Source organism: Poecilia reticulata, chromosome 8, assembly GCF_904066995.2.
Source record: "Poecilia reticulata chromosome 8, P_reticulata-male-v2, whole genome shotgun sequence".
Classification (NCBI taxonomy): Eukaryota; Metazoa; Chordata; class Actinopteri; order Cyprinodontiformes; family Poeciliidae; genus Poecilia; species Poecilia reticulata.
The window spans coordinates 10,045,670-10,059,047 of NC_088837.1; the positions used below are offsets into that span (position 1 = coordinate 10,045,670).

General features: G+C 38.7%; 2 long non-coding RNA genes across 4 annotated transcripts in view; one reads left to right on the top strand and one right to left on the bottom strand.

Moving 5' to 3' along the window:
• Positions 1 to 13,378, bottom strand: part of LOC103469136 (uncharacterized) — a 68,138-nt gene that overhangs the window by 38,660 nt on the left and 16,100 nt on the right. The window lies entirely within an intron of this gene.
• Positions 1,926 to 8,278, top strand: LOC103469135 (uncharacterized). Its single transcript, XR_534307.2, has 3 exons — positions 1,926 to 6,685; positions 7,120 to 7,218; positions 7,954 to 8,278. It is a non-coding gene; the product is annotated as an uncharacterized LOC103469135 (long non-coding RNA).

Sequence of the window (13,378 nt, forward strand, 5' to 3'; positions counted from 1 at the left end):
CCTATTGTATTTGCCAGAGGCAAACTCATCGCCTGTCACAGCTAAAACGACTTTGACTGGTGTATTTCCCATGTTTGTATCCTTTGGATTCCTGATCCTGACGCAGAAAATGAACAATCTCCCGACACGGCGGTCGCTGCAGTCCGTACCCGACTGCGGGCCCTGTCACGACAGCCCCTGCTTTCTGCCATCCCTTCTCCGTTTGCCCCTCCTCTCTGTCTGTCTGTCTTCTGTGGGGTGTGAGACATCGTGGTAGTAATTGCCTTCGAGACTGGCTCGGGTTCTGGTGCCGAGGATCTTTCAGCTGTGATCTGTTAAGCCTATTACATACTTGTTGAGAGAAGACACACGATCCTGCGTGCATGCATGCATGTGTGTGTGTGTGTGTGTAAAAGCCAGAATGTGAGAGCCAATTTGTGGCACTTGCTCTGGCATCCACAAATTCCCTCTGTGTTGAAATTTAGTTAAGCCTTTGTTCTGTAGATTATTAGCACTTCAAAACAAAAATAGCAATAAATTCAGACAGCTGTGACTCCTAAAACCCACTGTTTGTTGCCAAAATGAGCGAACCATTTATCCCTGTTGTAAATTTGATTTAAAAGGACACACTTTGATGTTCATTTACAGCCCTGCCTCCAACAGTACATGGACCAGAGATTTCATGACTAAAATGTTCATTAAAAAGAACGCATTTTGAGGTTTTTAATACTGTCCGTGTGACTTTATTTCAGAAGTAGACGTTTCCCTTTCTTAAACTTTAAGAATTAATGAACTCTTCCTTTCATAAAGTTCACAGGTGACTGAGCAGCTAACGTTCAGAATCTATTAAGTGCAGAAAACTCTCTTCACAGGTGAAAGGATCAAGAAGAGTCAGCTGAAACAAAGAACGCATTAATTAAAGCCTTGCATTTACTGTACAGACGTCTTTGACATTTTGAGACAAATCAACGTATTTAAAAGTGACTTAACAAAATTTAAAGTAACTTTACTCTGATATGTTGGCTGAAATGCCATGACGCAGATTTACACTGACACCATTGATTTGACAGTTTGATTTGTACAAACGCCACATGGAGTCCAACATAGTGAAATAATTCTCATAAATTACTAACATGAGATGAAAAATGTACACACACCTGAAATAATTAATCATAATTAGTTTAGATCTTTCCTGTGCGCCTTATTGAACGGTAACTAAGATCCTCCCTGCTGCTTTTAATAATCAAGGCAGCTCAGAGACTTGGCATGCCTCACGGCCACATCTACATGATAAGCTGGGAAGTTGTTTTCACAAAGTATGCTTAAGCTTTCTCTCTTGTGCCGTTGCTATGACAACACAGACATGAATAAAGCAGCTAGAAAATGAATGAACAGGTTAGCAAATCCAGTGCGAGTCTAGCGTATATATATCAGGCTCATGCTAAGCAGGAGGTTTTACACTGCTACTGATGGTAACATTTATATAAAGTGCCTCCATTGGCCTGCTGTGTTTTTTTTTTTTTTTACATGTAGGTGGTGCAGGTGGTGGTAACCATATGTGAAGGAGGCGCTGTTGTATGCATGCTTGGACCTATATGATTAAACAAGGAAGCCTGCACAGTGTGGCATCTGTTGCTGCATTTGTGTAATTCAGTGTGGGGAAATCTACAGCTACGTTCTTAGCCTGCAGGTCATTTATTATGCATAAAGACAAGAAGCATGTTCAGACGCTCGAGTTGCAAATATGTTTGTGTAAATATTTTCCTCTGGGGGGAAAAAAAAAAAAAGAACTACTTTAAATTCTGTCCTCTACAGATGTATATTTTATTTATTCCCCCACCCACTGGAACCAGGCTTTGTCTGATTTTATCAATGCAGAACTTTGTAGTGATACTCACTGAAAGTTTTTTTTTTTTTGTTTGTTTGTTTGTTTTTATTTTTTTACAAAACAAACTGGGACTGTTTAACAGACCAACACAAAAGTTGTGTATACCTATGTAGAGGAAGGAAAATGATGCAAGGTTTCCTAGAATTTTTCTGACGTGAAAATCTGAAAAGCAAGGACAGGGAATGTGGCCAGAGCCAATGGAGCTAGATATTGGGTGATTTTGAAAGAAACCTCAATCTGCAAAGGGACTGAAACTGGGTCAAAGTGTCACTTTTCACCAAGGCGACCTTAAACACACACCCAGAGCTACAGTGGGATCTGAGGAAAATGAGATCCGGCTAAGACTTGCGAATTGCTGTTCGCATCTCCTGTTCATCCTATGTGAATGAGCTTATTCAAATAAGAAATGGGCAACATTTTTTACTTTTAATTTGTTGCGAACCTTGGGAAATATCACCCAGGAAGTTGACGTGCAACGCTACAATAAAAGGGAATAACCTGATTTGAAACAAATAAGTTATGTTAGGCTCTGATATTTATGCAAGCAGGAGAACGAGCGCGAGATGGGGGAATTAGAGTTTACCACAGGGATGGACTTCAGACTCCCTGTTTATAGAGCTTATTGTAAGCTGTGCTGATGTGCATGTAAAATGACAAATGCCTCTAAATAAAAGCCTCCGCCCTTTGTAGCACACGGCGTACGCTGCGGCTGGAACGACGATCCGTAAAGGACTAGTTGTCTCGCAGCGTCACAAGATGATTGGCCTTTGTTCCACCTTTTGCTTGAATCTGATCAAATAGATGGTTGTGTCGGCTCCAATCAAGTCCTGATCAAACAGTTTCTTACATCTGAATTCAGATTACCTTCCAGTCTGTGGATCAAAGGTTCCAGCCAGAGCCAGGATTATGCAGCAGGAGAAGGTGAAAGAAAAAAAAAACCAAAGCCTTGAACCATCGCAGATTTTCATTTCGAACTGATTACTCCCACGAAAACGGACTTTATAGTGTTCATTTGCAATCCCTTATTAAAAGAATTTCTGCCTCGCCGTCTAACGGACAACTCCTCGTTATTTAATTTTTTTGCAACGTAATATCACGTAAAAATGCAGCCTGCCCATTGACATGAGATGTCTTGAATCCAGCTATGATCCCTGTGATTATTTAAGCTTCGCTGCGCCTCTTTCACCTTTCCTACTTCAATGACACGTGGAAATTATTCATCAGCTCCTCAACGGCTCGTGTCTTCTCTCAAATCTGCACTCGTCGACTGTGCAGCGATAGGAATTCATTGCGGTGTTTTGCCTTAGGTGAGCGAAAATTCATTCTCGCGCTCGCCGAGGCTTCAACACGAAGAAATAATTTTGTTCTCAACGGTTTTCCAGAGGCCTGGAAGGTTTTGGTGTGGTCTGAGAGATTACAACTTATGCGGAAACCGCAGTGCCACATGTGCTGCTGGGAACATCGATCCTGTACTCGGGTGCAAAAATACTTTACTGGTTGTAAGAGAATCTCTGCAACACTTTTGTATAAAGGGACACTTTCATGGCACATACTGCAAATTATAAAAGAAAACAATGTATTGCAGAAACGTAGTTTGAATGTGAAAACATGTGCTCTGTTTGCAGTACAGGTGGTGCAACTTAAGTTGTCTGTTTTAAAAAGAAAAATTCAGTTTACCTTTTAACATAAATGGATGCCATGTTCAAAAATGGAGTGTAACCTGTTTTTACTATAGGTGTTAAAAACTAAATTAGAGAGGCTGCTTTAGAGTAGAGGTTAACTTTAGTCTGGAGTTGTTTCAACCTCTCACCCAACTTGTCCAAAATAGATTGCATGTTAGTGGAAAATAAAAATACTGCATTTAAAGATTATAAGTCAAAGATTAACACAAAGTATGTTGTTGTGAAGTGGAAGGAAGCTGATGAATGCATATTTTTTAGCTCGGCTGCTGGAGGTCAAGACTTTTTCACAAGACAGATATTTTCATTTCATCTGAATATTTCCTTGGTTGGACAAATAAACAATTTTATTAAAGATGATGTTTTCAGTACCCCTCTTTAAGCTGCATTTTCAGATTTAAGCAACGTAACATTAATTTGGATTTTGAAAGTTTTTTTTTCATTTTGCAAGAGTAATAACACTTTAAAGAGCAAACGTCTTGCCTTTTTTTTCACCATTCTAGCTGGACTCTATTTGTACTCCGTAGACCGCATCGCTCTGAGACAGTCAGTTGCACTTTCAGGGAAAGAAGCAGAGCGAAGGTGACTAATGAGTCTCCGCTACTTCGTCACAAATTAGTGTCCTGGGATCAGTTTGGCACAGCGGTGGTCACGAAGGCTCCAGAGGACAAAGGTAAGGTCAACCTCTTGACCTGCCTGAACAGTTCAAGAGGCTGAGGACTAACCTACAACAAAAGACACAAAGGTTGACAATGTTGATGTAACACCGATTGACCTTCCAGGCCTTAACCTTCACCAGTGTGCTTGTAAATTACATTTTCTGTAATAGAACTGTCAGTCATACTTGTCTTGCTATTCTTCTCCTTTCCGGTATTTATTTTTTTTCTGTTTCATGTCAGTAGATTATTGCGATGTATCCAAGAGCTAATGAATTTAGATCAGTAAGTCAGGTAGATCTCTCACTCTACCTGACTTTAGATCTATTCGGCCATGTTTTAAAAGACGAGCGTTGTCGTGTCTTGATGTGATGAGTCTGTCCTTCTTCCAGCGGACTGAAGGCATGTTTGATATGGTTGAAATACAAAAACATCCTCAGTCACGAGCATATGCAAAGTGAGAAATTGCTTACATTTTTTTAATTGACAGTCTAAAATCCTCAAGGTCTGGTATAGTGAATAAATTGGTTGTTACTTAGAATCTGTCAACTGTTGAATTTTTAGGTTATTCTTCAGGTGACATTTTGTTGTTTGTTCCATTTATAGTAGCAGATTAGAATCATGACTGCTCATTTGTTTGTTTAGATGTTCATGTTTCCTTTGCCATTCTTTAAAAAGTAATATATTTTTATTACACTAAAGAACTCATCATAATTTTTTATATACTAATTTAGAGACTGATTGCTGTATGCAATGAATCATTTAATCAATCTCTACACGTTTTCTCCACCATAAAGCCATCAGAAAGCCAGTAAAAATCTTTGTTTTTTAAAGATGGGTCAACCCTCGTTTTTTTTCTACTGTACCTTCCTGCTACTGTTCTTCTCTATTAATCAATATTTCCTAAGCAAACAAAGAAAGCAACTCTAGCCACCTTCCTAAAACATGAACCAATTCTTGTCTGCCTACCACCTCAAGTAATTGGTCCACATTCAGTACACTTGTTCATTTTTTTTTTACATTGCTGGTATCATTAGAAGCAAGTCTTGTTTGCTGCTTGGAGGCAGCTGAAAGAAATAGGAGAGGGGAAAAAAAGATGGTTATTAAAAGAAGCTGAGGTCCGGGTATGCAACAAACAAAGAGGAGTTCTTGGAGAACCTAATCATGATCTCTTGCAGCATCTCAGTCATTTGATGAGTTAGAAATGTTGATGTTGGAGGTGATAGAAAAAAAGCGATATGAAAAATGTGTGTGAAAACTAATCTAAAAGTTTTAACATGTTTAACCAGAAAACGTCAGTGTTCAGTTGGTGTCTTCCAGTTATTGGGGAAAACAACTAGACATCCTCTTTCTCTAGTAGCAAGCTCCAGTTTATTCTGGTTGATCTCTAGACGTTGTACGGGCAAAGTGGATGTAGAGTCCATCCAGCTCTGGGTTTTCTGACTACTACTGGAAAAGAAGAATCCAGCTACAGGTAAAATTTGCAGTTTCCATCGTCCTCACTGAAACCATGACGCTTTCAAAAAATTCAAACCTGGCATGTTCTCCCGATTGTACCTGTAAAAAACAATCTACAGTGGTGAACTGGGAGAGAATTTGGACACGTTTTGCTTTGCTGTGGGGCCTCAGAAAGGTGCTGGGGTTTAGAGTAGAGTTCAGTTTGCAGCTATCTGTTGCAGTAGGAAGTGAGCAAACAACTTAAATTTCCCTGGAGGAATTATCATCAGATGTAGAAACTATTGATGTGTCTTCGAAACGTGGGGCCAATAATACTCGTGTTGATGAGTGTGATGATGTTCGAAGCCTTACAAGGTGTCCGTTCCACATGGCTGATTCAGGAACTGGGTCACCAGTTTACCTTTAAATCAAAATATAAATGCTGCTCATTTCCCCTACACATGTTGAGTCTCGGGGTTGCTTTGCATGTGTTTGGATCTTATTTGAGATCCTGTATTTGTGATGGACCCAGCAAAAAAAAGGAGGTTTTCCCAATCTGGCAGCATTTTGACCTCATTTCTCCTAATAAGGTTTGCACATAGTAATAAATCATCACCAGTAACTACTTGAGTTTTAAAAAAAAACAAAAAAAAACACCATAGCATATCCTGGGTTCAGATTTCTTCCTTCTTGTCCCTGATGTTTTAAAAGCTGAAGTGTGCATACGTTCAAAAGAACTTGAATGCGACAATAAAACCTCATCTTTGCTGAGACATTATAGAGATCTGCATGAAAACGAGCTCACAAACGAAAGTGGACCATGCTCAGCTAAGTCATTTTAGGCTACAACGATGAAGAAGCATCATACAAACATTTGGTGACATTGGAAGAGTGAAGAATCTCCTAGACCAGAGTATTGGAAAGGAAAACATGTTTATCCCAACTTGTATAAACTTGCTGTAGCTTTTCATGGCTACAACTGTGAAAGGGTGTTTTCTAAAGCAGGCAAAATCATCTCGAAACAGAAAAAACACCTGAGGCTTCAGGTGAGTGGAAAAGTCTTTCATTTTAAGTAAAAATAAATAAAATGTTCTCTCTACTGACATGGTTACAAAGTAAGACATGCACATTCACACTGCAGCCCTCTCCATCCTGAATGTTTTCATGTTTCACTTTGATCCAGTCGCTGGAAAATGGGGACAGGAATGAGATCACAGTCGGGAGTTTATGTATTAGCATCAGAGACATCATTCATTCATTTGCTCAGTTTAAAGAGTCGCACACCGAAGTGTGACTCTTTAAACTATAATCACTCTGCCTGTTTTGCAATTAATGTAAAGCATCATAAAGGTTTTGGCTCATGAATGGATCAGCAACATGGACAACGTCAGTTCTTCACAGCGTTTCATCTCTGCATCATTAGTAGAAATCACTCAATTCAGCAAAAATGAGCAGCAACTCTACTTCACCCTCTCACCAGATAACAGCGCCCTCAACCTTTTTAAGGCTCAGTCACAGAGGAAGCCGTCTTCAGCCTCTTGGATCGCGTTCATTTGAAGACAGGAATGTAGATGGACTGGTACGTCAAGACGTGCTCTACAGTGTATTTCTTGTATCATGTATGTTTCTTATACTAGTCGGGAGATAAATTTCAATATGTAAAATGTCAGTTGTCCGTCAGAGTAAAAAAAAATGTAAAATCACGCTGACAAAAGCTTAATGTGCTTTTATATTTCCTCCAAGCTGTGAACTGTCTTCTGCAATGCAAGGTGAATAATTTATTCACTTACTGTGCTGCGGGTTGCTACTGTGGTGACATATTAAATCACAGACAAAATGCCGCACAATAGTAAAGCTCAGACATTTGGGTTTAATAGACGAAGCGATGCTTTTTATTGTGGGTGTTAACGTAATGCAATACATTTTTGCTCATGATAAAATTGCATGCTATGTTAAGACTCTAATTTCATGGACAGTCTTAGTACTTTCCATAAATGTTTCTTAATGGAAATCTGTTAGCATGTCTCAAATATCATCCATGGGACTTTCATTAGCACATATTTGAGTTTCTGCATATCTTCTTTGTACTTGTGGGGTTTCCTGTACATTTGTAGCATTAGCAAGAGGTGTTCCCAGTTATGTACTGTCATTTTTCTCCAGCTCATATGGGATGCATCCCCCTGTAACCTAGTGAGGCACTCGTGTGTTTTAGTTCTTTTATGGAAAAAACTAAAAAGTGAAAAATCCTGTCAAATTTCCAGCTGAGCTTCTAAGAGACCTACAGATGAAAACCAGGTGTAATCTTGTCTTCCAGGGATGTTTAAGAGGAATGCTGCTTCAGTCTTTTGTGAAAAAAGAACAATCGTTGCAGGTCTCCTTTAACTTGGTACGAGATGACAGCTTCAACAGACAGGAGGCCACTACAATCCGACTGAAGCAATAATGTGAAACACGCTGTTTTCTAGTGTTCAAATAAGATAATCATGACCCGTATGCATGTGGATATGAAATATTTTAGAATTATATTTTGCTGTATTACATGAAAAGAAAATCTTCATGTTAGATGTCCTACATGAAACTTTGACATTAACAAATGTTTTTCAATTAAAAAAAAAAAATCCTGTCATATTTCCACCATATTTAATATCTGTGTTGTTTTTTGTTCTTTAGAAAATGTTAGTTTCTCAAATGTGAACTATAATGTGCATATTCACATTTAAATACATAACTGCCATGTATGGGTAGGTTGTTTTCAACCTGTTCTGTCCTCTTTATTGCTTTGGGAAAGGTACAGACTCCCTAAATATCTATGTATTTATCATGCTGATGTTGCTGAGACCCATTTTCACATCATTTTTAGGCTTATTTAATAATCCATAATCCTCCTCATATGCATGTAGAAAAATGCTGTAATTCACAGAAAATATGCACACCACTGTTGAACTTATAACACAATTTCTAACAATTATTATTCTTAATATTGGAGATTCAGATCTGTTCATTAAAGTTTAAAAAATTTACTGCATGTAAAAGAAAGGGGGGGGGGAAACTAAGGGGATTTATTTACTAACAGTTGTGCTAATCACAAGTCAGTTAGCGACAGAAGCTAACGGCATGTGCTCAAACAAAAGGAAAGAAGAGCTCAGTTTCATTCGCCACTCCATTTTATAATTGGTTTTTACACAAAAATACCAATGACTGTATCTTTCAGTATCTTTCAGTTTTGGGAACAGACTTTGTTTCACTTTTCTTTCCAAAGTTGCCTCAACTCAGTTGAGTCTGCAGATATCAGCTTCTCTGCTAGGTTAAGTCCCACCAAAGCATTTCTGTCAGGTCGAGGTGCAAACTTTAACTGACAAACTGTAAGAGTTCCTGTGTGATACCAAATCAACATAACTTAAACTGGCAAAAATGCTGCTGACATGGTCACACTTTCTGCTTATCAATAAATCAAGAGCCGTTAGTTCCATCCCTGTGCCATTTCTTTCATTCCTTCAGTCTTTCCATTTATGTTTCCTGGCTTCCTTCCTGTCCTGCTCCTGTTTTTTTTTGTTTTCAGATATTTACACTTTTCGGCAGCCCACAGTATCTGCCATGAATTGATAGTAAGCATTGATAGTTTAAATTTTAAGATTACACTCTGCAAAGTTACGTCTGGAAAAGCCTGTTATTGCTTTCGGTTTTTAACAAGAGCCGTACTGGAATATAGACTTCATCAAAAACAACTTCATTTATCTGCATATTCAACAGCGCCCAGATTAGACTACACTCCCAGTGCTCCACACCTCGCTCTACCCAAGGCACTTGCACAACAATAAAGAACCGCATTATTCACACGAGAAGAGTAGAGCCATCATTACCATTGTTGGCCAACAAAAAGCTCATGTTTTCACAGGAACTGAGTCATCTATTGAATTAGAGCCACAGCAGCCATGTTGCCTCTCTCTCTAGGGACGCTCTGTTGCTCTTTTCAGCAGCGCATCTCTGTCTCATTCTAAAAAAATTTCAGGCTATTTTCCCCATATGTGTGCGTCTCTGCTTTGTGGGTGGCATTGTGATTTGTTATGCTGCGACTCCCTTTTATCTGCCAAGTAGATTAATTTGTGAAAGTTCAGTGCCCATTTATTAAAAGAGAGCGCATATAAATTAAACCAAGACGGCAATAAACGGCGGAAAATGATGAAGAGCCCAATGAAGTGTTTATGAACACGGCTGTTTCATCAGCGGGTTGTCTCTGTTTGTCTGAGCGCGAGGTGCTGGACCCTCTTCTGTGCTGAGAGCGAGAGGCACACAGTACAGTATTGTTTGTATTATTCCTGAGTGGTTTTGGAGATGTGCACTCCCGAGTTGTGCAAGCCGTCCATATCATTTAGAGCTGTGAATTCGGAGTCCCGATTTTTGAAGGTATGGCTGTTTGATTTGTTAAAAATGATCCGCCTGCAGAAGTACTGAAGGAGCCGCAGAGAGAAAAAAATATAGTCAGCTCTGACCATTGAAGCTGTCTTGTTTGTTTATATAGAAGTTATTTTATCTGGAGTTGCGCAACGCATCGTCAGAAATATATGTTTTGATTGAAAGACAGAAAATTATTCATGGATTTCAATATTCTTTACTGATAAAAAAAACAAAAAAACTGCAGTGTGTTTTGCAAAGCCGATGTAGTACCACTGTTGGCATCGGTTACAGCTGCAAGTGATTCGAGGCGTTTAGACCAGCTTTCAAAAATGCACACTGATATTTTTCCCCATTCTCCTTTGTTAAATCTCAGTCAGATATGATGGAGAAAGTATGTGGGAAAGAAATAGGAAGCACTGCTTCCTACATTGAAGGCGGGCTAGTGTACCTCTCATGGTACACTAGCCCCCCCAATGTCCCTACTGGACTAGATTTAGGTTTGAACTGTAACTGGGCCGTTGAATAACAACGGCCCAGTTGATGATATAAACCAATTTATTGCGAGTGCGAGAAGGTGAAGGTTTTACTCTTCTTTTTTTTTTTTTGCTAAATCGTTTTATGGACCACATTGTGTTAGATTATGACTTGCAGTATAGTAAGAATTGTAATGAACCCAGAGCTGCTGACAGATCATATTCCTGAGGATGAAATAAGTCTCTTCCCTTAACTGTCGCCTCAAAACACTTATGTGTAAGTCAATGGATCCATGACAGTTAAAGGGTTAATATATGTTTAGATGACGACAACTGATCAAAATACTATAGTCTAGTGCAGTGTTTTTCAACCTTTTTTGACCCAAGGTACATTATTTTAATTGAAAAAATCTCAAGACACACCACCAACCAAAAATGGAAACAAAGATACCCTGTAGCCGCCTCTATTCCATATATAGTCATTCTTATCAAAGTCTCTTGAATAGGAATCAAATAAACACAAAAATGCATTTTTATCACATTTTACATTGAAGAAATTGAAGAAAGACAAAGCTCTTCCTCCACAGCTCTCAGTCACTCTCTGGTTTTAGTTTTTATAGTAGCCAGACTAGAGAAGCTCACTTCACACAGATATGTTGTGGGAAATGGACCCATGTTCTTTCCAACCCAACTACTGCTGAGCTTCACTGTCTTTTCCATCACTGTCTTGCTAGATTCGATGCTCTCACCGCTGCCTGTAACATTCATGCATCTCTAATTCTCTTGTTGTAATGTAAAATGCTCTGTACCTACTGCCATCTAGTGGTAAGAAAATTACATGATTACGCCGCTACTACAACAAACACTTGAAGATGGCATTATTTGCAGACAATTCATTTTCAAAAATCTTTTAAAACCAATTACCGTATTTTTCGGACTATAGAGCGCACCATACTAGCACCCTCAATTAAAAAAATAAAATAAAATAAAATAAAAACTGGAAGCTGCTCCCGGTTTTCCATAAGGACTCAGCAGAGGGCTGCGACCTAATAAATCAGCTGGACGCAGCACTCCGTCTCCAAAGCCGAACCATGGTTTCCTTCACACCGAGCTTAAATGCAGCGGCTCTATTTCCCTCCTGTAGTGCCAGATCGACAGCCCTCAACTTAAAAGCTGCATGATATGAGTCTGAAAACATTTCTCTGTCGTGCCTGCTGCTAGCAAGTGCTTGCTCTAAATGAAAATTAGCCGTTCTTCTTTGATTTACAATTTTGACTTCTAATGATTCACTTCCTGCTAGAGAGCCCCCTGGTGGTTGAAGAAAAATCCACAGAAAAGCCACAGCGGGCTACAATCCGCATGGTTCAAAGTTTAGGAAAAAAGTAGCAGCTTATAGTCCGGAAAATACGGTACCATAGTGAAATTGAATAATTTCCACGGCACACCTGACGATCACTCACGGCACACTAGTGTGCCGCGGAACAGTGGTTGAAAAACACTGGTCTAGTGTATCAAATATAGCACTTCATTTTAAAAGGATAAGAACAGTAATTTAATTTTGTGCAACATTTTGACTGAGGTCACTAATTACTTTGGAAGGAGCAGCTCCAGTGCTGCAGCTGGATCTAAAGCCTGACTGAAATTACTTACAAGCTGCCATTTTGTATTAGAAATGCCATTATTTCCACTGGGACAATCTTTTTATGCACCTTTCTAATGAAGGAGGGACTTTATACAACATCTCAAATCATTACAGTAAGATAATATATATGTGTATAAAATAATTTTATACATACATAAATTTATTTATATATGTATACATAATTTTATATGTCAAATTATTTATTTTACATATATAAAATTGTAAAATAAATTATATATTCAATAGTGTCACAGCTTGAAGACTGAAAATAGTCATAAAGCAATTAAGTAAAGAGCAAGCTAAGAGAAAGCAAAGGTTAATGTAATGGATTCCTATTAGCATTTTTATTATACAGATTCTTCAGCAAAAGCATGTTCCTGTTAGGAGTAAATTTATGGTTAAAATGGGCTACTATTTAAATATATATATATAGATATATATATTAGAACAAGGGAAGGTTTGTATGTCACACGTCCTTAAGGTCCGATTTTATTGAACACACTCATGGGAATTAATTCAGTCTGAAGGTTGTATTTCACTATGGACAGGATAACAAGTTGTACATTAAAGGTATCTCCATTCAGAAGCTGCAGTTTATGGATGAGGAAACAATTAATCACATTCTTGGCATTAATACGTCGTCCACTTTGACCTTTGTTTCTTGGCTGTGCAGGCCTTTATTTGGCCGTGAGTGGACAGGAAAGTGGGTTGTGACAGAAGGGGAAGACATTCAGCAAAGTTCTCCAGGCCGGAATGACAGATTTCTTCCAATTTAACAATTTCTTTCTACAGTGAATTATTTCAGCGCATACAATTTTAAAATCAGGAAAAAAGTAACCACAGTGAATACAAATGATGATTTTATTCATTAGTAGAAAGAAGCGATGTAACGCAGAAATAACTGCTCCCTCCTTTAATCATAAAATAACTGTGATTCACTTATTTGTTTATTTGGAAAGCTGAGAACTAAAGTGAAACCACTTAAACAGAATCTGTCTAGAAATGGGTAGAAAGTAATTTCTTAGGCTTTGGGACTTCAGCACACCACAGTAAAAACCATTACCCAAAAACAGAGAAAACGTGGAGCACTGGCAAACCCTGGCGTTGCTGCGTTGCTTGCATCAAATAGTCATCCAGGAAATCACAACCAAAGCAGAAAATACTAACAAGAGTGTGCTTGGGGCATGCACTGCACTCCACTGACCCGACCTGCTCGAGTTAGGATCGGT